Source organism: Strigops habroptila, chromosome 3 (genome assembly GCF_004027225.2).
Source record: "Strigops habroptila isolate Jane chromosome 3, bStrHab1.2.pri, whole genome shotgun sequence".
In the NCBI taxonomy this organism is placed as follows: Eukaryota; Metazoa; Chordata; class Aves; order Psittaciformes; family Psittacidae; genus Strigops; species Strigops habroptila.
In genome coordinates, this window is record NC_044279.2 from 32,046,480 (window position 1) to 32,069,556 (window position 23,077).

The 23,077-nt window shown below is 37.7% G+C and overlaps 1 protein-coding gene across 4 annotated transcripts in view; it reads left to right on the forward strand.

The window, feature by feature from the left end:
- Positions 1-23,077, forward strand: part of TMEM117 (transmembrane protein 117) — a 239,251-nt gene that overhangs the window by 157,930 nt on the left and 58,244 nt on the right. The window lies entirely within an intron of this gene.

Here is a 23,077-nt window from a genome sequence, read left to right on the forward strand (position 1 = left end):
AAGACCTTAGAGTGAAAGATGAAAGAAACTGCAAAGATTTTTTCAACTACAACAGAAGCAGAAAAACTCATGAAAATACCAAAAGACCTGCTGGTTTTTAAAGAGCAGATTTATAAGGAATTGTTACAGAGGAGTTGAAAGATGTATCTACATGGATTCTGCTACAGAAAATACAATACTTTTAAGGCAGCAAAAATTACATACTATGCAAATTGTGGCAATTAAATAAGACAAATTTAAAGACTAAAAAGAAAGCAGAATCAGATGGCTGATAAGCTACAAACAAGATTTGTAACAAACTGAAGGGGCTGAGCTGAGGCAAATTTTATTAGCACTTAATTGCCTATTAAAAAACTGAGTATTAAAATTTGGCTATTGTTTTGCTTTTGTTGCTTTTTCCCAGCAAGCTAGAATTATCCTACTAGCCTGTAAGTCTGAGTTCAGTACTAGCTAAATGGATCGAATACATCATCAATAATGGAATTATGAGCAAAATTCTAGATTAAATTCTGCTAAAAGAAGCCAGGGTCTGTCTGATCTGTTAGAACTGTTTGAACATGTCATCAAAATAATGGATGAGGGAGAAATGCTTGATCTAATTTATTTGGACTTTCAAAAGGCTTTTGACAAAGTTCTTTGCTGAAGGCAATTAAGAAAACTAGTAAGCCCCGTGGAGTGTGCTGAACATGTAGGAATCATCTTAGTAATGTGCAATGAAAGGTATAAATAAAATAATAGTTTTCTGCTATGTTCATAAGACAGGGGAGTCCCATTATTTAATGTTAAATTCAGTATTTGCATATGTCATAAATATTAATGACCTGACAGAATTTAAAGAGGAAGTGAATAATTTGAGAAATACTAGCATGAAAGAGGGATCTTAGGCGAAAAAAATAACATGATTGAAAAGTTCAAGTTGTGGGGCAGGGAGGCTCAAATAGCTCCTTGTCATCATTGCGGGACGTGCAGAAGAAGATCTGGTCTCAGTGTCCCGGAGTGGGCAAAAAGGTAAAGCAGCTGAATTAAAAAATGCTCAGATAGGTGCCAAGTGGGCTAGCAGTCATTCCAGTGTCATATTGTTAAGTCAGCAAAAAGCTCAGTCTAGAACATCGATTTTTTTTACCCTTGACTGAAGAATAGCATTGTCTGAAAGAGTAGAAAGGAGATTAATTAAGAGTAAAGAAAAAAATTAATTACACAAAAAGACTGGAAGAATGCAGAAAGGGTTAAAAGCAAGGTGACAGGGAGATTTCAAATTTATATGCTAGACAGGAAGAACGATAAAACACTATTAAAAACACTTCAATATTGTGAGAGATTGAGAGATGTTTTCACTTCTTGTTGTCTGAAATGTTATAAATTGAGATCTTCTTTCAATTAATATTCACATTAATGAATCCTACCCAAGTTTTAAAATTGAGATAAAGTAAAAAATGATGGTTCTTTTCATGCATGATTCTCATAGTAAAGAGTATGCTTAATGGGGATTTCAAAACACAAAGAGTGACATAAATGCTTTTATTTTTAGCTTTAAGCAGTAAAATAATATAGCCCTGGGCAATAGATTACATTCTGTAGAGACATTATTTAGATAGTGCATGTTAGACATCGATATGATTAGACTTTTTTTTCCCTAATGCATAGGAAAAATGGAGAGGAGAGTTAAATTGTTGATCATGTTATGTATGGTAATGTGCAGTATTTGTATTTCATTTATTATTGCTTAAGCAGTGTGATGTGAGCAGCCTCATTTCTGAAATGTCCTAAATGAAGCATCCTCAACAGTATGGCCTACACAGATACTGGTATGCCAAAATCCATTTATTCATGACATTTCCTAGTGGCACACCTGTTTAGCAGAGATAGTGTAATACAGTGCACTGTATTTTAATTATTCCAAATGTAGGTATGTGATGCACAGTTTAAAGCAGTTGATGAAACAAAAATATTAGCTACACACTGGACCTGTTTTAATGTTCACATCAGTTTTATTTCAGGGTTTACTTTGTAAAATTACAAAATGTCTCTAAGACGGATTGTCAAGGGGATGAAGGTACTAACCACTTGTTTATAACAGTTGACCATGTGACTGCTTTGTGTTTCCTATCTGGAAATGTTTTCAGCTCTCCCATGCAACTAATTGGCAAAGGATTTGGTTTAAATAATTCCCTGGAAACACCATCAGCAACTGGTTGTTGGTTGCTCCTGAGGATTCTGGCTGCCTTTTGAATACCTTCACAATCTAATTCTTCCACAAACAGCTCAGCTATCTCAAAAATATCCATTTGCTATTTGCCTTTGTTTAGCCCATTGCTAAGGAGTTCATTGAAGTGCCTTCTACTTCTTTTACAGCAAAGGGTCATATTATTCTTTTATAAAAAGATCTCCATTTTGGTTATTTCCAGCTCTTCTCATGGCTAATTCTACCATCCAGAGGCACCTTTGTGTAATGCTGTTACAGTCTGTGATATATTTATTTCATAGTGGTACAATGCAAATACAAACACAATATCTTACAGATTTAAGAAAGCATATTTTCAAGATGGCTTTTAGAAATCAGTATCTGGAATTCTGGTGGAATCACTGGGATGGAGCAGACATGTTTGTGGGTTACGAAGGAAAGATACCCAGAGGGAGTTAAATATCCACACCACCTGGCGGTCAGATGAGGTGGTGGTAGAGAGACAACTGTCTCCAGTGCTCTGTGGTTACTGTCACTATTGCTCAGTTACAAACATGGATTTAAATAGGCTGATTTATGTTTTTTGGATATGTTTATAATTTGGCTGTTTTAGGAGGGATAAATTATATATGACATAAGACGATTGGCATTTGAAAGAAGCAACAACAAAAACAACGATGTTAAATTAAGCCAAATAAAGATCTTGGACAAGACTGATGACAAGCAATGGCAATAATTAGTGATAAGTTGAATAAATAGGACAATGTAGAACAGTAGTTATTTTTAATGTTGTGTATTAGAGGAAGCAGAGAGAGAGAGCTACAGTGTAGGAAGACTGGTTATTTTGTAAATATTTTTTTATTACCCTGGAACATGGAATAAGTCAAATCTACAGTAAAGGTCTCTTTTTATAAGGATTTTTTTATGAGGAAACCACTTTTTAAGACAGAGGAAAGAAAAATACATTAAAAATTAACTGCAAATGGCAGAGAATAATCTTAAGAGAGTTCATGAAAAATTACTTAGAACTAAGGTAGTAAATAGTAATGGGGTGTCTGCTTTTATAGTATTTTTCCAACTGAACAAACCTGTGCAATATGGAGCTTTCTAGACAGTACACCGAGGTTTGCTGAGAACATTACACTCTCACACATCTGCACAGGAGCAAGCTCCTACTAGCAGTACTTACAGGTGGTGGTGGTAAAGGTGGCAAACACTAATGCCACAGGATATGCTCAGGTTATATAGTTGTCACCCATGTTAACACACGTCTCTGCCACCAAGGCCAGTGGTTAACCTCTGCCTAGTTTGTGCCTGAAATCACTGTCTCCTTGTTACAATGTCTTCTGTGATTGTTTGCCATATCCTGTGAAGAATCAAGCATAGTAGTTGGATAAAATCACCAGGACATCTCTGGGCTGTTTGGTTAGTAGCTCTGTATGTGGCTTGGTTAGTGAGGTCAAGACCTGAATACTCTTTCTTGACAAACTGTTCTGATATTAATTGTCATCAAAACTTTCCTAACAGAGGAGCGGGGGAATTATAATGAGCTCTTCATATGAACTTTTAGCTATATAGGGAAAAACAGAACATCAACAAGAAGAAACGGATTTAGTGGAGGAGAGGAAAAGAGCTGCTGAGGTCTGTGTAACCAGGGAAGAGAAAACTGATATTCAAAGGTAGTTTATCAAAATGGGGGAGTGTAGAGATAACAGTGGACTGTGCAGCTGAATACTGATCGCATGCAAGGTGACAGAATAATATATGCTAGCTGAACGTTGAATATGCAAGTAGCAGACTGGAATCCATTTCCATGGTGTCCCTGGCTAGACATTCATTGTACATGTACACAATGATCAGTCTTCATCGGTGCGATAATGTGTCTTTGACACAGGACTTTTGACTGAAATAATACAAAGCACAGACCAACATGGAGAAGAAATAAAGTAATACGAAGAAGTGTAAATTTGTGATTCCCTATGTTTGCTGTGTTTGACTTTGCAAACTAAATAATCTAGAGTATGTATTTCCATAAGCTCTCAGACTTTCTTTAATAAAAAATAAAACTATGCATGCTCAGAAATGTATGTTAGTAATCACTACTTTGATTCAGCAAGTTAGTAATATAGGTTTAAAAGCTTTTATTGAAATTAATTGTTCAGAATTGCTACAGAGTACTAATTCATGTAAATATGTTTATAGAGGACTCTGTTATACATGGGTTTGTGTAGTATTCTTAATTGTACAATATTTTGTACCCTGGAAGTCAAAGAAAATTCCTTGTGAAATAGATAGCCACATCTCCCACACAGAAATAAAACATAGTTTCTTTGGGAGGTTTTCTATTATGCACCTATTTGAGTGTTTGCTTTGATAAGTTGTATTTCCATATTCTGTGCTTTCATAGTCAAGATGGTACATGCATACTGGACAATTACGTTCTTTTCACATGTATGAATGTAGTTCATAAATTTGTTTCAAAAAGCAGCTTCTTAAAACATCCATTCGTTGGAACTAGAGGATCTTAAGGTTCTTTCCAACCCTAACTATTCTATGATTGTATGATTCTATGATTATAGGCTGCACTGAGAAAAAATTGATTAGACATTATAGCTTTGTCAACTTAAATTACATACTAACCCAAACAAAAAAACCCCTTTCATTAAGTTTGAGTACAGGTTTTTGTGATGCAGTCCCACAAATACAATAAATAATTATATCTATAATATAACGCATATAGATACGCATAGATTATTCTGTTGCTGTTTTGAAGTTTTTAAGTTCATCTGTTCATTCTTTCGTATTTAAGTAATTTATCTTGTGATAAGATACTGACCACTGAATCATCTAGAAGATGAGGCAGATTTCATTTCAAATAGTGTAAATAGTATAGAAGAACATAAAAATTTTGGACAATATTATTGCTCCCAGTAAATCTTTCATTCTTATGTTATATCCAAAGTGCAAAGTTCCATTTTTGATAAGAAAGCAATAAATAAGTTTCCTTCCTTTTTTGTCTTAATACAAAATATTCACTAAGGTCCTTCAAAGAGGGTTTGTGTTGAATAATCTGACTATACTAAACCTGGGCCAGACACTGTCAAATATATTTCTGAGAGGATATATTTATATGCGATGAATAGTAATTGTTACATTTAGTCTAGCAGTCAAGAAGTATGAATTACCATTTGTCAAGAGATGACTAATCATGTTTTTGATAGCATTTATTTAATTTCTGTGCTGGATATGATGGTAAATATATACTGTAAGATTGCAAATTGGTTAACATGAAAAAATGTTGGAAATAATCATCATCATTATTCAGACCACTGGCCTTACTTTCATTACAAATGGTACTTGTTTAAGATTTCTACCTATTTTCAGTTTTCATTTAACCATCCTATAATATATTTGAAAATTATATATATATATAAAAATACCTGTATTATCTAAAATAGTTACACAAAGTTCTTTGTTCAAACCTATGTCCGATCCTGCACAAACTCTCTGATTCATGTCCTAAGGAAGATCCATTTGATAGGCAATAATTGCTTTTACAGCTAGTGTGGAAAAGTAACAGTGGTCAAAGACTTGACCAGAATGGTTGAAGATTGATAAACACACGAGGCTGACCCATTTTGTGGGACTTCGTCATCTGATGCCTCCTCACCGCTTCTGGTGCATGAAAAACTAGTGTAAGTAATTCAGGCTTCTCCATCAACCTGCTTTCCCCAGAGAGCGCTTCTTTCATCTGGAGCATTACCTCGGTCCTCCTGTAAGATGCTCCTGCCTGCCCACTCCTTTCCCACACAAGCAGTCACTCCAGTCCCTAACAGAACACGTCTTTCATTTTCTCTCTTCCCTTTGTCTCTCCCTCCAACACAGCAATAGCCTAAAACGCTGCCAGTGTGTGCAGAGGCAAGAGGGAGAGGGCAAGGCAGATCTGGGGCTCTAAGCCAGCTGTGATGTGGTTGGGTTCCAAGATAGTATTCTCTGCTCTCAATACCAGGGCCTGTCTCAACCTTCCCTGGATTTCTAGGAAAAGCCAAGGAGGTAGGAGCATCGTGGGAAATGCAATCAGTCCACAGGCCACCCTGTGGCCTCATGGACCATGTTATTCATGGACTAGTAATGCAGTGCATGAGAAGTAGATGCTTTGCATGACATTACTTATATATGAGCAGAGAGAACATAGCCATATGTGAGGAGTCGTGTGAAAGTTTCCAATCTGTCTCAACTATCAAGGAAGAAATTTGCATCTTGCCTGTGCTAGTCTATATTTGGAAAGGCTGTATCATGCATTCTCCCCCACTCTATTTGTGGTAGGAAGAATAGTGAGACAAATAATCCCTCATCTCACTTTTTTTCTGGGAAGGAAAAGCATTTGAGGGAGAGAAAATCAAGTTTAAGGAGCTCTGAGATCTCAGATGATTAAAAAAATCCACAATTGCTGGATCACTTTAGAATGAAGACTAGGTGATTAGGTTTGTTATTTGTCTTGTTCAAGTTACATAAAGTAGTCTCATCCTATTTTTTTTTTTTCTGGATTGAGACTCCTACAGAAACAAAAAACATATATTTATTTCTTACTTGTATTTGCCATGAAAAAGAGCAGGTTGGCAGAGAGGAGAGTGAGAGTCTAGCATGCAGCGTTCCTCTTAGGTGAAGTAGGACACACGTGCCATCTAAGCACAAAGCCCACACACTCAAGACAGCAACAGGGGAGAGGAAGGAAGCTCCTAACAGCCCTGCACAAACACCATTCCTCTGCTGAGTTCTAATGTGCAAGCATTTCATGTCCAGGGGTGTGAAAAAAAAGATTCATAGTGCAACTGTCTGGAAGAGTGGTGATATTGAAGAGAGAAAGGATCAATTCATTAGCTCCATGGCATTTTGGATTGGCCCACAGACTTGAGTTTCACCTTTGATTGGCTTAAAAGACTTTGAAACTGCTGTAGTACATGTGTAATTTATAGCAATCTTTTTCCCTCAAGCCTGTTTAAGCTTTTTGATTTATATTTGAATATCTACGTGGGCAATTCAATAGCTGATAGCCCCCCTGTTAGAAAAATAAGGCATGGGTTTTATTCCTCTCAAATTGCTAGATACCAAGTATGGCCCTTGCAATTGGATGGGATATGGCACCCATCTTCACCTCTTTTAAAAAGTAATGTATTTATTCTATCCCCTAGTTAGCAAGCAAAGAGGTATATCACGAACAATTGCTAAAAAAATATGTTATCCCATGTGTAGCTTTTAAATAAAGCTTCTTAAAAGTGCAGTGTCTGCAATGGTTTTGGTAATTAACTGTTACTTCCAAACGAAAAGGTACTCTTTAGAAAATCACATAATATGCCATAAACCTGAAAAGCTTCTAATTCCTGAATGAAACATTTCCTTCATCAGTTTCAAAAGTTCTTTTGTTTGAAATAGGCAGCTGCAATTCTTGGTTCAAGGCACAGAGACAGTGTAGAAGGGATGTTACAGCAAGTCCTCTTTTAGCACCTTCTCTCCCCTTTCGACAGTTTCTGATGAGCAGGGAGGCACCTCTGCCTCTATTCATGCCCTGTAGAAGATTTTCTGGAAGAGCAGAATCACTGATGTGTTTGCTTGTTTTCTGAGTGCCTGCTTTCTGCATAAGTGTTTTCCCTTGCCTCCTCCACAGTATGTATCTATTTTGTTTGTTAGCAAAACCATCTTTTCTATCTTTAGCATTTACAGCTAGCCTAGGCCTTCATTCTAGGTCCACTCTAAAAATAGGATGTCAGATAATACACATTATGTGATCACGCAGGCAGAAAAAATGCTGAAAAATTATAACAATATTTAATCGTATAATTCTGACAGCCTCCCCAAGACAGAAGTTCCAAGTATTTACAATTAGATCAGCATGCACACTGGGTGACTATTATTCATACAGCAGAAAGATTGATTTCAGATTATCAAGGTGGAAATTAACTGTCTTGAATCTGTGCTTCAGTGTGCAGAGGCCCTGGCAAAATCATAGCCCAGAACATGGTTGGTTCGACTCAAACTCAAGTTTTTGTGGGGAAACTTTATAGAATCCATTCACACAAAGCCATGCTGCAGGGAGAAAACACAGGCTCAGCCAGTGGTTTTGTACAAGACATTGCACTATGAAAGTTCAATGAAGATCAGAAAAATGAGTGCTTCAGCTGCTTGTGCTCACAGCCAGAGTTCACAGACTTTGTCATGGCTGAATTCCAAGAATCAATTCAGTTTTGTAAAATAAATGTGATGATTAAAGCAAATAAATTATTTTCCTTCCTGGAATGCTGGAGTGCTTTTTTAAAATTGTATTTCTCCGTAATGGCATGTTTAAATTTGTGCCTTAGAGTTTGCTGATGTACTTAGCTGAAATCCTGACTCGTCAACTTTCTCATAGAATCGCAGAATGGTTTGTGTTAGAAGCGACCTTAAAGATCATGTAATTCCAACATCTCTGCTATGGGCAGGACATCTTTCACTAGATCATGTTGCCCAAAGCACCATCCAGCCTGGCCTTGAACACTGCCAGGGATGGGGCAGACCATACCATATCCTATTCTGTCCCCTTCAGATCTTTATACCCCATGGCCACTATCAGAATAGAGCCATTTCAATAAAAATGAAAACTTAATTAAAAATAATGTTTCAGGATGTGCTAAACAGAACTATATATATCAATATACATCATGATTAATTAGTCCTTGTATAAAACCTCCAATTAGATGAAAGGAGCATTTCTTTTCTCTCTTACTTGCTTTTCTATTTTAAAAAATGAGTAGGGTTGTAAAATTAAAAGGAATTTGTTGACAGCTATCTTAATCAAGACTTTATCTATTTTAAGGCTGCACAACATAATGAGAATATTGTTGCTAAATCTTTATTTCAAATAAAAAGCTCCTGGGCCTTTCTTCTTTTTGTACATTGGCAAACTGCATGATGTGTAAAACACGCAGGATATTTGTTTTCTTTTTCTTTTCTTTCTCATTCCGGATGGTTAGTTACTTTTCATTTAGATCGGTTGGATTTAATTTGTATTTGAATTTATACATAATCGTTGGAACTTAAAGGAATGAAATGCCCTCAGGTATCTCTACTGTAAACTGAAACAAATAATAAATTCCTAACTATGGGTAAATTAATTTCCTATGAACAACCACCTATGGCCATTGTTTCAAAACAGCCATTAAAAATGCTCTCACTTGGGCACTCCATTGTGCCAACATTGTGCAGCCCAAGAGCAAGTAAACTCTCTACCCCGGGAGGTTAGTGTCTGGAATTAGAATTTTAAAAAGAAAAATGACACAGAGATGAGCAAAATCCCTCATCTACAAATGCTTATTTGCTGCTCACAAAAGCAGCATGTCAGCAAAAAAAAATGGCCCTTGACACATGCTCAGCTTCCAGATATTTGCATGCTTTGACCTGACCTCATTTATTCATATTCAAGGCCAATTGGCATAGTGCAGGAAGCATAGGTCTTGGGCAAGGAAACAGAGGTGAGGCATGTTTCAATGACAGTAAACAAGCTGGAAATCTCTTATTTGACTTTTAAATGAGATATTGAGTTGAAAGAGCTGGAATTTAGGTGGGAAACAATCATCTTTAAATTGAATACATCTCATATGGAGAATCTGGAGGATGACAGCACATGCAATGGCAATGTCATTTTTAGTCCATTTGTTCTCAGGATGAAACTTCTCTCAAAGTCAGGCTCAGTTTTCTTGTCTAAGCTTCTCTGCAGTATTCTGCAGCCCTGCGGAGAAGGACTTGGGGGTGTTGGTCAATGAGAAACTGAATATGTCCAGCAGTGTGTGCAGCCCAGAAAGCCAACCATGTCCTCAGCTGCATCAAAGGAAGAGTGACCAGCAGGTCGAAGGAGGTGATCCTGCCTCTCTGTTCTGTTCTTGTGGGATCCCACTTGGGGTACTGTCTGCAGTTCTGGTGTCCTCAACATAAAAGGACATGGAGCTGTTGGAGCAAGTCCAGAGGAGGGCTACAAGGATGGTAAGAGGGCTGGAGCACCTCCCGTATGAAGACAGGCTGAGAAAGTTGGGGCTGTTCAGCCTGGAGAAGAGAAGCTGCATGGAGACTTTATAGCAGCCTTCCAGTATCTGAAGGGACCTACAAGGATGGTGGAGAGGGACTCTTCATCAGGGACTGTAGCGATAGGACAAGGGGTAATGGGTTCAAACTTGAACAGGGGAAGTTCAGGTTAGATATAAGGAGGAAGTTCTTTACTATGAGAGTGGTGAGGCACTGGAATGGGTTGCCCAAAGAAGTGGTAAATGCTCCATTCCTGGCGGTGTTCAAGGCAACATGGTCTAGGGTGAGGTGTCCCTGCCCATGGCAGGGGGGTTGGAACTAGGTGATCTAAAGGTCCTTTCCAACGCTAACTGTTCTATGATTCTATGATTCTATGAGACTCATACTTCTAAACTTTAGAAATAAAGTATTATATGAATAAAAGTATTTCCTAGGGATTCTTCCAATGTCTTGGATACAAGCTTGACCAAGCTGCATGAACATACCTCTGTTAAAAGGAAGTGTATTATGAATGTAGCCATTTTTCATTCAAACTGCAATAGAACTGATTTTAGTTTTGATATCTTAAGTACTAAGGGTTTAAGACTCTAGTAGTTTTCAGGTTAACCCAGAAGCCAGGCAGTGCTCATGGAGATCTTCAAGATTGTTTCCTCAGGGTATCTTACTCAAGTTTTGAGCTGCTGCAATTTAATCATACTTGTCTTTAATAACTTGAACAGGGAAAGTTTTGGTTCATACTAGGATAATTTACCCTTAACAACATTTTCTTGGTTTGAATAAGATCTTAAGAACATTCAGCTTTTCCCCTGTGTGCAGCTGAATTGATAAAATTATCTGAGCTTCTTTATTTTTATTTTATGGAATGTAAATAATTTATACTTTGTCTCACAGCAAATTAATTTATAAGATGCAAACACAGACAAATGTTTTTGGTATGTGATAATAATATTTCAAGGAAGGATTGTGTTATGTTTCAGAAAGATGGGGCTTTGTACTTAGAATTAAACTTCTGTTCAAAATGTTGTTTTAGTAGAGTTTTTCAACCCATTGCATAATTTCCAAGTCTTCCTACCTGAAACATTTCTGTGAAGTAGTATTTTGGTGTCTTCAGTCAGAAATACCACTTTCTTCTTGTGCCACAAGATGTTTCAGTGACTACAATATATTTTGGCTGGTTTCAAGAAGCATACACTCTTTTAATCTATACACAACCTCAATTAGTGTTCAGGTCAGTAAGTGGGAAGACATTTATGGAATCAATCATTTTGGGTTAAGGAGTACACATACTGCAAGTGTACTAATGGAATGGAAATAATACCTGGAACATCTCCAGAACAGTCACAGTCTCAATGGACCAATTAAATATGTATGAAGAATGTTTGCAGTGAAGTTCAAACACATCAGCCTGAGGCTTATTTTTTGGTTTAATTTATTCACAGCCCTTCTGTATACTGCTGCTTGCTGGTCCAAAAACACTTCTGCACACAGCCTTCTGCATCATCTATGTATTCACTGACTGACAGATACAGTGACAGTTGCTATTTTTAATCGCCATCTCAGGAGCAAGGAGTAGACTCTCTAGTGGAAAAGTGCAGTGTTAGTATTCAGGTTAGCAGGTTTTATTCATTAATAGATTTTACATCATTCACAGTATGGGAAGTAGTCTTCAGAATTAATTCAGACAGTGTTTGAGTATTTAGCAAAATTTCTTAGCCTGAATGTGCTGGCATTATTAGGTCTTCAAATTAAAGTATTGGATGACATGGCCTCTACTGAATATCTTCATATCACTACTTTTATCCTTCATGAAAGAAATGCTTATACTATAGCTAGAGGCTGCTTTTTTATATCATCATGAATCCTGGAGCTCCTAAAAAACTTAGTTTCCTGATAACTGTCATGCTTTGCGAAATGTATAAAAAAGCACATGCTATTTTCAGGGTAAGTAATTCTTTGCTTCCTCTACTGTTTTCAATAATAAATAAATCCAAACTATTGGGGGTTTTGTAAACAGAGTTTATTTCTTTTGATGGGTCTCAGTTCTGCAGGTTGTCACTGATCAGAGAGCACCAGCATATTAGCTGGTTCATCTGTTATCAATTCATACACTGTGAGTAAGTGGGATTGTCATATAACCAAGCTTAGAGCTATTGGCAAAGCAACTGGGCAAAGACAGCCTTTTAAAAGGATTACTGGTAATGTAATTACTTGCGAAAGATGTCTGAATAGCTCCCGTATGAAAACATCAGCATCTTAATATGTTCTTTAAGCAATAACATTAGTGAAATGAGAACTGTTCCAGTAACGGCATACGCTACTGGTGGATAATGGCACAGTGAAGCAAAGACATTTGTCTAAAGCAAACACTGAGTTGAAGCCAGAAACATGCTTTTGTTTCTTCAACTACATTCAAATCTGTTACTGAAGCAAAACTTACTTCCTAGTGACAATGTAATTACTTTATTAAGTACAATGGAGTTGTAAGGCCTCAAAGCTCCCAATAGATTTTTCTTCTAGTCTGAAGAAAAATCTCTGTTCATATCCATAGTTAATCTCTAACTGCTAATAATATTTGTAATGTTTATGAAACAAATGTGGTGTTAATATGGCCCCTATTACTGGAGATGACAGCCCAAATCATATAATCATAATGATATAATCATAAATCATATAATTTGAGTGCCCCCAAGTCATATAATTTTCTAGAGAAGCAGAATTAATTTAGGACCTTCACTTCATGCACAGGGTAAGCAATCTTGGTGATGTTGCAAAATTAAGGAAACCTCTGTGCCTGTGAGCAGTTACGGTCTATGGGTTGATACCCACTTTAACCATCAAGATGACTGACTTTTCCTAGTGAATAAGAACTTCTGCATAAGTATATTGAAATAAGCACATGACCTTCATCTTTTTTAAATCAATGGTAAAATCCCAGTAGTCTTCAATGAAACTTTAATACTCCTTTAGATAGTAACAGGGTTTTTTTTCCCCACTTCATAGTAGAGGACACTTTTCGCTGCAGTATTTAATAAGCTCCCTGGCATCCATACAAATAGGTTTCTGAAACAGACAATAACAGGTGTGCTATTTGATTAGTTTAGTCCTAAACACTTTCTTTCCTCACCTTTGATAATACTTCCCTCTTGCAACTTCTATATATCTTTCTTCACACTGTTGGTTCTATCTTCTCATCATTCAGTAAGCAAAATTCTGGTACTTCCTGTATGCTTTTCTCTATGTTTTCTCTTTTTCCACTTCATCAGGCTCCATTTTCCATTCATTTATTGAGTTTTGCTATTGGCTGTTGTTTTTCTTAAAGGCTTATTTTCTGAATTTGAGTAATAATATTTTTAGGACGTATATCTTTATAATTCTTGTATCAGAAACCTAATTGGGTTATTTCTTACGATATGTGGACAAATAATCTGGCTTTATGAGTGTCAGAAGTTGCATGCTTACCTTGTGTAGTGCAGCATTCTAAACTGTAATGTGTCTTGTGGCAGTAGGTTATGCCTTACAATAGCAAGATCAGATTAATAAAAGAAGCTGACACTAAGACCTAGGTATGTGTACTCGGAAAGTGATGCATAGGAAAAATGCTTTACCCTTCTATGAAAATGAGTCATAGTCAAAATATTCATACTTCAATCATCTGAATTTCCTATCCTATATTATTATTTTAAGCGTATAAATAGATAAAAGTTTCCCTTGAATTTGATCTGCATCAGATTTCTGGGGACTGCAGTACACGAGCAAATCAGACCATATAGATATAATTCCCTGGCTATTTAGGTTCCTAGCTTAAGACACAAAATAAAGTTGTAAGGTCTTTCCCTGGCCATGTGAAAATTTCATATATTTTATCTCTCTGTCCATCTTGTCAAGCTATCTTAGTATGTTAATTTTTGTGTTTTCCAATCAGTTTGGAAATAGAGCCAGGTTAAACAATTTTAAGAGACAAAACCCACTATTTTGAAACACCCTTATTCGATTTACCTCCTCAGTTTTATATTTTAGTTTTTGAGATCATTCATACTGTTTCATTATCTGCGGTGACTGAGGTAATTCCCAGCACAAGGACAAAACCAGAGCTCCTTGAGCTCAGAGAGGCAGGATTCGGCTTCGGTGTCTCTCCCTGAAAAAACAGTAAGAGAAAGAAGATATTATTATCCCGTTTGCAAAGTCTGATTGTATGGATGTGGTATAGATGATGCCATCTAAGGTCTGCCATCATTGGGTGGTTTCAGGAACCTTTTGGCTTTATGACATAGCTGTGCTCATTAGGACATCCACTGCCTATTAGGGCTTGGTTTTATCATTCTTTTTGCAACATGAGCAAACAGGATGAGCATTAATAAGGCTCTGCTTTGGCAGCAGGTGTAACTATATTATAAAACAACCCAAAAATTAAAGAAGCATTTCAATTTTCTACATTTTATTAATTTTTTCAGTAATAAATGAACTAGAACTAAACAATCATTAGCAGGGCTTGGGTTAAAAAAAGAACAGGTTTAACAAACCATTGCTCTGTATTATAAAGTGTGATAACATAGGTAGAAAGCTCCTGGAGATGGTTTTAAACATTTAATTTTGAAAGAGCTCCTAGGGCAGAGCTATTTTGAATGACATTAACGGCAAGGTCCAAGGTGGGTGAAGCTGTCAACACAGCAGGCACACATTGCCAGCATAGTATGTTAAGCAGGAGCTGAGATTTTAAGCAGTTTTTGCCTGTAATAAGGTAATAGTTCATTTCAAACTTTTTGACATCATGAGCTGTTTGGTTAAAATCTTTCTAAGGCGATTTATCTACATGGTAAGTCCAGCTAGAGAATAGCACTGATACTTCAAAACAAATGATGATGTTTTTATTTTTTTAACTTGAGAAACAGGTGATCTATACACTGTCTGTGAATTATACCTTGTAACCAAAAACCTTCATATGCTCAATTATTCCCATTTAAGTAAAGCAACAGAGCCTTTGCTATTGTCATGCATTACAGAGCCATACATCCTGTCTTCTAAGCCAATTTGATGCAAATATAATTCCAGAAATCTAAATAGAATTAAACATGTTTTGTCCCAGCATTTAGATTTATGCAAATTCAGGGAAACTATCATTTGATTGACAGGGAAATTGGTAACATCATTAGTCAGTGGAAGCATTGTTTAAATTTATTCTATGATGCAGCATTTTCTCAAGAACTTGCAGGCTACAGAAGATCCGCCCTGAAATGCAGCAGTGGATATCTTGCTTCAAAGGCAGCTGGCTGCAGAGATGTTATGGTATTCTGCAATTACTGTTCATAACTGGTGATTACCCCAGTATTGTATAATCCATCTCTGAAGCCACCTTTAAATGTTGAATGACATGCATATATAAGCAGTCATTGATTATAGGGTTTGTGAACACTTTTCAAACTCAAAACCCATCTGGTCTAGTCTAGAATAGTGTTTCACAACATTTCGGGATTTTAAAATGTGAAGCCCATTCCTCCCTAGACAGAGCACAAAATACCCTCACAGCAAAGTGAAGACCTGCTTCAACTTAGAGAAGGTATCCACTGCCTCAGATGAAATAGATTTCCTTTTTTAGTAGACACTGATGGCATTATCAACCCAGAAATCTCTGTGATAGATTGCCAGTAACGGTTGGAAAGGCCCAAGAATGATTGTAAGTCACATTCATCTTTCAAGGCCTCCTTGCTAGAATTGACAGTTATTTTCAAGGCTCCCAGGAAGAACATAAAGCCAAAAAATTCAGTGAAGAACTGGCCAAATTCATTTAATATCATCACTATACTATGACTGAATGACCTAGGAGAAAACTGAAGACAATACTAACAGAGTTAATCAAAAGGACTAAACAAAGCTTTCTGAGAGACTATATCCAGTCCCAAAAGTTGTCCTCTGTTTTACAGCCTATGTGAAATGGATGTAGTTATTTGCTCTTCAGAAGTCTAAAAATTGGGCTGATTCTAGTCTCTCCAGTGACTGTTGATCAAAGAAGCCAAATGCATCCATCTTCTTCGAATTCTGATTTTTTTCAAAGTCTCAAAAGGTTCCCAGTTTTCAGAGAAAGTGACGCATTGAAAAATATAACCCTTCCTGTATTCCTGTAGCTGCTCTCTGTAGCTGCTTGCTGGAGACTGATTGAGCAATCGTATAAGTGATGGGGAGATGGACTGCAGGTTTTTATGCTTGTCAAACCATATGTTGAAGTATTTTATAGGAAGAAAGGAATCATATAGCTGTAAAACTGGAGGGGACTCAATCAGTGTTGGATAAAGTGTATAACAGAATATTAAACACAGAATATATGTTTAAAAAAAATTAGGTCAGCATAATGTCTACTAAACTCAAGGTCTTTTTAGCACTACCAAAGCTATTTTGAGCTTGGTATAATCATAGAGACAAAGCAAATGTTGATGTAGTCTGTGGGTCTCTGGAAGATAAACTGGGTGGATACCTAACCTGACCTAAATGTGGCCCCTTGTGCTGACAGCGCACCTATTCCTTGGGTAAGAGAAAAGGGCTGTTCCCAGCTTGTAGCCTGGCTCTGGTGACAGCAAACCACAAGAACTGATAGGTAAGAACATCAGCTTAAAGCAAATGGGGTTTTTTTATGTACAATTACATGGGACTGAGCTGGCAAATTCTGAGCTTCTTCACATCTGAGTCTTACTTGTTAGGACATTAGAAGGTGAAAAGATCAAGGCTGGAAAGTAAAGGATGACAAATTATTTCATGGAATCATAGAATGGAATCATAGAATAGTTACGGTTGGAAAGGACCTTTAGATCATCTACTTCCAACCCCCCTGCCATGGGCAGGAACACCACACACTAAACCATGTCACCCAAGACTCTGTCCAACCTGGCCTTGGACACTGCCAGGGATGGAGCATTCACAGCTTCTGTGGGCAGCCTGTTCCAAGTGCCTCACCACCCTCACAGTAAAGAACTTCTTTCTTACATCTAACCTAAACTTCCCCTGTTTAAGTTTGAAGCCATTACCCCTTGTCCTATAGCTGCAGTCCCTAAGGAAGAGTCCCTCTCCACCATCCTTGTAGGCCCCCTTCAGATACTGGAAGGCTGCTATGAGGTCTCCACGCAGCTTCTCTTCTCCAGGCTGAACAGCCCCAACTTTCTCAGCCTGTCTTCATACTGGAGGTGCTCCAGCCCTCTTATCATCCTCGTGGCCCTCCTCTGGACTTGCTCCAACAGCTCCATGTCTTTTTTATGTTGAGGACACCAGAACTGTACACAGTGCTCCAAGTGAGGTCTCACGAGAGCAGAGTAGAGGGGCAGGATCACCTCAGGAGAAAGACCTTTGCTTACACCTTGTTGGGAATCCCACAACAACAACAACAACAACAAAATTTTTTTTTTGAAAACTCAGACATTCAGAGATGCATCGCTTTTGATTAAACTTTCATTAAGAAATGTTTCTCATCTGTGGAAAGGAATTTCTGATCAAAACTAGTGAGAGACTCAATCTCCTCAGAGTAGCCGGTAGCATGGCGACCCACATGGATGAATGTTAATCATCTCTACACTTCTCAGTGGGGGAAGAAGACCCACTTTACTACATCTTTTCTGATTTCCCAGAATGTTGCTGTTTCTTCCAGGATTTATCTGTTTTTTGATTTCTGTTTACTATAACGAGCTGGAAAAGAGTGCAGATTAGTCTCAATGTAAAATACAGAGCTTTTCTTGAAATACTGGAAAGTTTCTGTTTGAGAGGGATAACCATTTCCTGACAAGCTGAAAGTTTAACCAAGTATGTATCTGGGCATCTTAATGAACTCAGCAATAACAATTCTCAAGTTCTCTCATTCTCCTTGCTTCTCAGAAATTCCTCATGTTCATCTATCGCTGGAAAAGTGACAATATTCATATTTTCACAGGACTGGGCATATAATTATCAGAGTAGCACTGTCTTTCAGCATATATTCTGGTGAGTTTCTTTATTAGCTTCTTTTTGCTCATTCTTCTTTCTAACCCTATTCTATTCTTAGAAAGGTTAACTTTCCAGGAGATCAAAATCACAGTAATTTCGTACTTAAAGCAGGGTCAGCTCTGAGCTGACACTAGGTTGCTCAGAGCTTTATCCAGTTTGGTCTCAAAAACCTGTAGAAATGGAGACTGCAAATCTGGGCAGCCTCTTCCACTGCCTGGTGGGACTCATTGGAAATAGTTTTTCCTTATATCCAGTCTGAATCTCTCTTGTTTCAACATATGTATTGTCTCTTGTCATCCTGTCATTCACTCTGTGAAGAGGGTGACTCCATCATCTCGCTAACCTACCCAGAGGTACCCAGGGAGGGGCAGATGTTAAGTGCTTCCAAAGCCACCCTTTCTCCACACTGAACTTGCCCAAATCCTTCAGCCTCTCCTCGCAGAACAAGTGCTTCCGCCCCAAACCTGGGGACCTCCACTTCAGTTTGTTAGTGCTTTGGAGAGCCAAAACCTGGATATGATATTCTGGATATGGTCTAACAAGTCCAGGGTAGAGGGAAATAATAATTTCCCTTGATCTACCAGCCACGCTTCTATTAGTACTGTCTTGGACACTGTTGAGACGTCTTTGCTGGCAGCGCACATGCCCAACTCATGCTCAGCTTGCTGTCTAGTAATGCCCTTTTCTTACTATGGCAAGATTGATGTTCCTTGGAAGATTTTTGACATAAAAATGCTTTGCTCAGGAGGCAAGATTAAAGCTTTTTGGATTTTTTTTTTTTTTTTTTGTGTGTTGGAGTTGTTTTGGAAATACATTTAATCAAAATATAATCAACTTGTTAGATGAAAGAGACTGCATTTATTCAAAATGCTTTGGAAAAAAACCTCAACCCGCATTAAAGAGCAGTTCAAAACAATTGTAATTATATTTTACTTTGATAGGGTTTGCACAAATGTAATTGTAAAAGGTACATCTGGATGAATGAGAGGTTATATCCCATAGATACCATGGCGTATGAAACCTAAAATGAGAAATTTCTTATTCCATCAAACTACTATATAGCTAAAATACACAGCTAATCTAGTTCAGAACATAGAATGCTATTAAACTGTTAAAATTACATTATTCTAAATTTGAACTATATTTTTTAATTTTGGTTGTAGGTATAGTGTGTTGTCTGAAAAGCCACGAGAATATAAGCGTATACTATACAGCCCTCCCATCCTATCAAAAGCTTTGTTTAGGAGCAGCAACGTGACAACATCTGGTTGAGGATAACATGTTCCATATGTTCTATATAGATAAAATCAGACTCTGTATTTACCCAGCTCCTAGAATCATAGAATTGTTTAGGTTGGAAAAGACCTTTAAGATCATAGAGTCCAACCATTAAGTAGCACTGCCAAGTCTACCACTAAACCATGTCCCTAAGCACCACATGCACAGGTCTTTTTAATTCCTCCAGGGATGGCGACTCTGGCACTTCCCTGGGCAGCCTGCTCCAATGCTTGACAACCCTTTTGGTGAGTAGTTTTTCCTAATATCCAATCTAAACCTCCTTCAGTGCAACTTGAGGCCATTTCCTCTTGTCCCATTGTCTGTTAGTTAGGAGAAGAGACTAACACCCACCTCGGTACAACTTACTCAGGTAGTTGTAGAGCCTCTTTTTCTCCAGGCTGAACAACCCCAGTTCCTTCAGCCACTCCTCATAAGACCAGAACTGACACAGTATTTGAGGTGCAGCCTCACCAGTGCCCAGTACAGAGGGATGATCACTGCCCTGGCCCTGATGGCCACACTATTTCTGATACAGGCCAGGATGCTGTTGGCCTTCTTGGCTGCCTGGGCACAAGCTGGCTCATGTTCAGATGTCACTCAGCAGCCCCAGGTCCTTTTCCACTGAGCAGCTTTCCAGCCACTCCTCCCCAAGCCTGTAGCATTGCATGGGGTTGTTGTAGCCCAATGCAGGACCTGGCACTTTGCCTTGTTGAACCTCATACAATTGGCCACAGCCCATCGATCAGCCAGTCCTGGCCACTAGTGCTCCCTAAGGGCTTATTTTATACATGTGTGGGCTTGGCCACCGTTTCTCCTGTCCCGACCCAGGTCTCCTCAGCCGCTGTCATGGAAGCTGCAAGCTCCTGGCAGCTCTCTCAGCTCCCCCTGAGGTTCCTCTGGTTCATGCCAGCACCAGAGCTGCACACCTCAGCGACTGAGTGGCAGTTTGATGATCACAAAGACAGTGGGAAATTTTATAGGCTTTGTTCTTGGATTTTTTTTCCAAAAAATTTCAAGGATAATTTTAAGACTCTGCAATATCAAAATTGCAGAGACTCTGCAAAAATTTTAAGACTCTGCAATATCAAAATTTTGCAAAGACATTTAAGTTTTCTAATATGTGCTTTAAAAAGCAAATAACCCCCAACTTTTCAGTGTCAATTTTCATTTAACAGTTTCTAAATAGAATTTTTCTGTTATTTTATTCAAAGATGAATTTTGACAGTTCCCAAACAAAATGTTTTGGGTTTTGGGGTTTTTTTTTTCCAATTCAAGCAGGCTTTTCATTATTTTCTTAAGAGAAATTAAAACATGGAAAACTGACTTTTGAGATAGCTCTGGATTCAGATGCCTGGTATTTACGTATTGATTGACTTAAATCAAGAAAGGCTATTGACATGCCAGCTCCTACTACAAGCGAGCTCTGTAGCTCTGACCAATGCAAATGATGGTCATTCAGTTCTCCTCGAGTATAAACTTGTATTTAGTCACCTGAATAATTTTCCAGACTTCACTGATTGAATAAAGGTGGGATTCAGGTGTCCAAACATAGGTATTGACTACAATTTGAAATGCTTTAGGGTATTGAAAAAGTGCACAGGCCTGTTAGACGTGACACAGGACACAGAGGAGACCTTCTGTTACAGGGTCTAGAGGCCAACTGAGGTACTCCACAGTGCCCCAAATCACACTAAGCATGTATGTTTAGGCAACCAAATATCACACTGCATCTCTGTTGACTGTAATGAGAGATTAGATATGTTAGCTCACAGGAAAATTTCTAAAAAAAAAAAATCTATGGTTATATTTCTGGCTGAATCTGAATTCCTTATAAATTATTTTAATTGTACTGAACTAAACCACATGCAAAAATAATCTGAGTTAAAAAAATAATGATCAGGTTGTCACTTTGCCATAGCCAAAATGTAGCAGACTTCACATGTGATCTGGGGAAAAAATAAAAATCAAATGCAGAAAAGAAATATAAGTCTATAATATCCTGACAGGACAGTCAGAATGTTATCTGCATAGTAAAACTTTGATCAGGGCTAAAGTTTCATTAATTATGAAATAAATTCTGAATAAAACCAATGCTAGTAAATTCAATAATTGGGTAAATAGTGAATAAAGTTGTTTATTAATGAAAGAATTGGCTTATTAATTCATTGATTTTACCACCTTTCTGACTTACATGTTAATTGGGTCTTCTGAAAATCGAACAGTTTGTCAACTGTCTAGAAATCCAAATAACTCAGATCATAGATAAGCTTGAAAATGTGGCATTAAACTTGCGCTTATGCTCTTGCTTGTTTTTAAAACTAGAATTTAATAACATGTTTCAACTCAGGAAAATCAAGGAGGTGTTGGTATATACCTCTAGCTCCTGCTATAGATCTGAAGAGCCTAATTTTAGGCTCTTAGAGTAGCATTTCAATTACCATCTAAATGCATTTGAATTGGGAGTTGCCTTCTAAATGTAAAGACATTTTTTTTTTCCATTTCAAAAGCTTTTTCTTGTTCTACATTGCAATGAAGTTAAGACTTTACTAAGTACCTCATGATAACTGAGAAAAACTGGCTAAGAATGTTTACTTCTCATAACCAGTTTCTGTGACAGTTACTAGGGCTGCTGGAAATCTGTGTACAGAGAGTTATACTAATGTTGACTTGTTTATATAAAGAGTGAATAAATAGGGCTGTGTAGTGTATCATACAATCATAGAATGGTTAGGGTTGGAAGAGACCTTAAGATCATCTAGTTCCAACCCCCTGCCATGAGCAGGGACACCTCACCCTAGACCATGTTGCCCAAGGCTCTGTCCAACCTGGCCTTGAACGCTGCCAGGGATGGGGCGTTTACCACTTCTTTGGGCAACCTGTTCCAGTGCCTCACTACCCTCACAGTAAAGAAGTCTTGTTATTATGGCATTCATCTTGTCTCTCTAAGGCTGATACTCAAATACCTGGTCTGAATCACATAGAACAGGTATTGGCCTCTGGTCTGTTTGCCTCATTTTGTGCTTCTCTAACTCCTGGCTCCTTGGCCACAGCGAGGTGTAGGAATCATCCAGTTCTGACTCAGCTTCCCTCATGTCACCCTTTTACAGGTAAATTCCATTTATTGATGAACTGTCCTTCTCTGAATGTAAACCATTCTGACTGAAAAATTGCCAGTTGGGTCTATCTTGATGGTCTGAAAACATTACTGAAGATCTTGGTTTTGTTGCTTCTTGAGACAGCTGTCTTCCACCCCCCATTCTGTTGATAAAGTAAGTAAGTGATGTGTCCATCTGAAAGTAAAGAAGAAAATTGGCTTCCCTTTACCTTATGTAGAACTGTAAGGTTTTTTCCAAAATTCTTTCTACTGGAGTTATGCAATTAACTTTTAACTTTGGAAGTTGAATATGTTGTTCCTTGGATAGAACTCATGTGAGTCATATACTACCTTGCATATGGTAGGTGTTGATTGAAAATGTTTTTTACAAGCAAGACCACAAACCTTTTTAAACTGTTTTTCCTTTTCTGTGTCACAGATAGGAAATAGCATTTGAAACTTAAAACTTACGGCTGATGAATTTAATTTAAATGAGCTGCTGTTTGAAATAG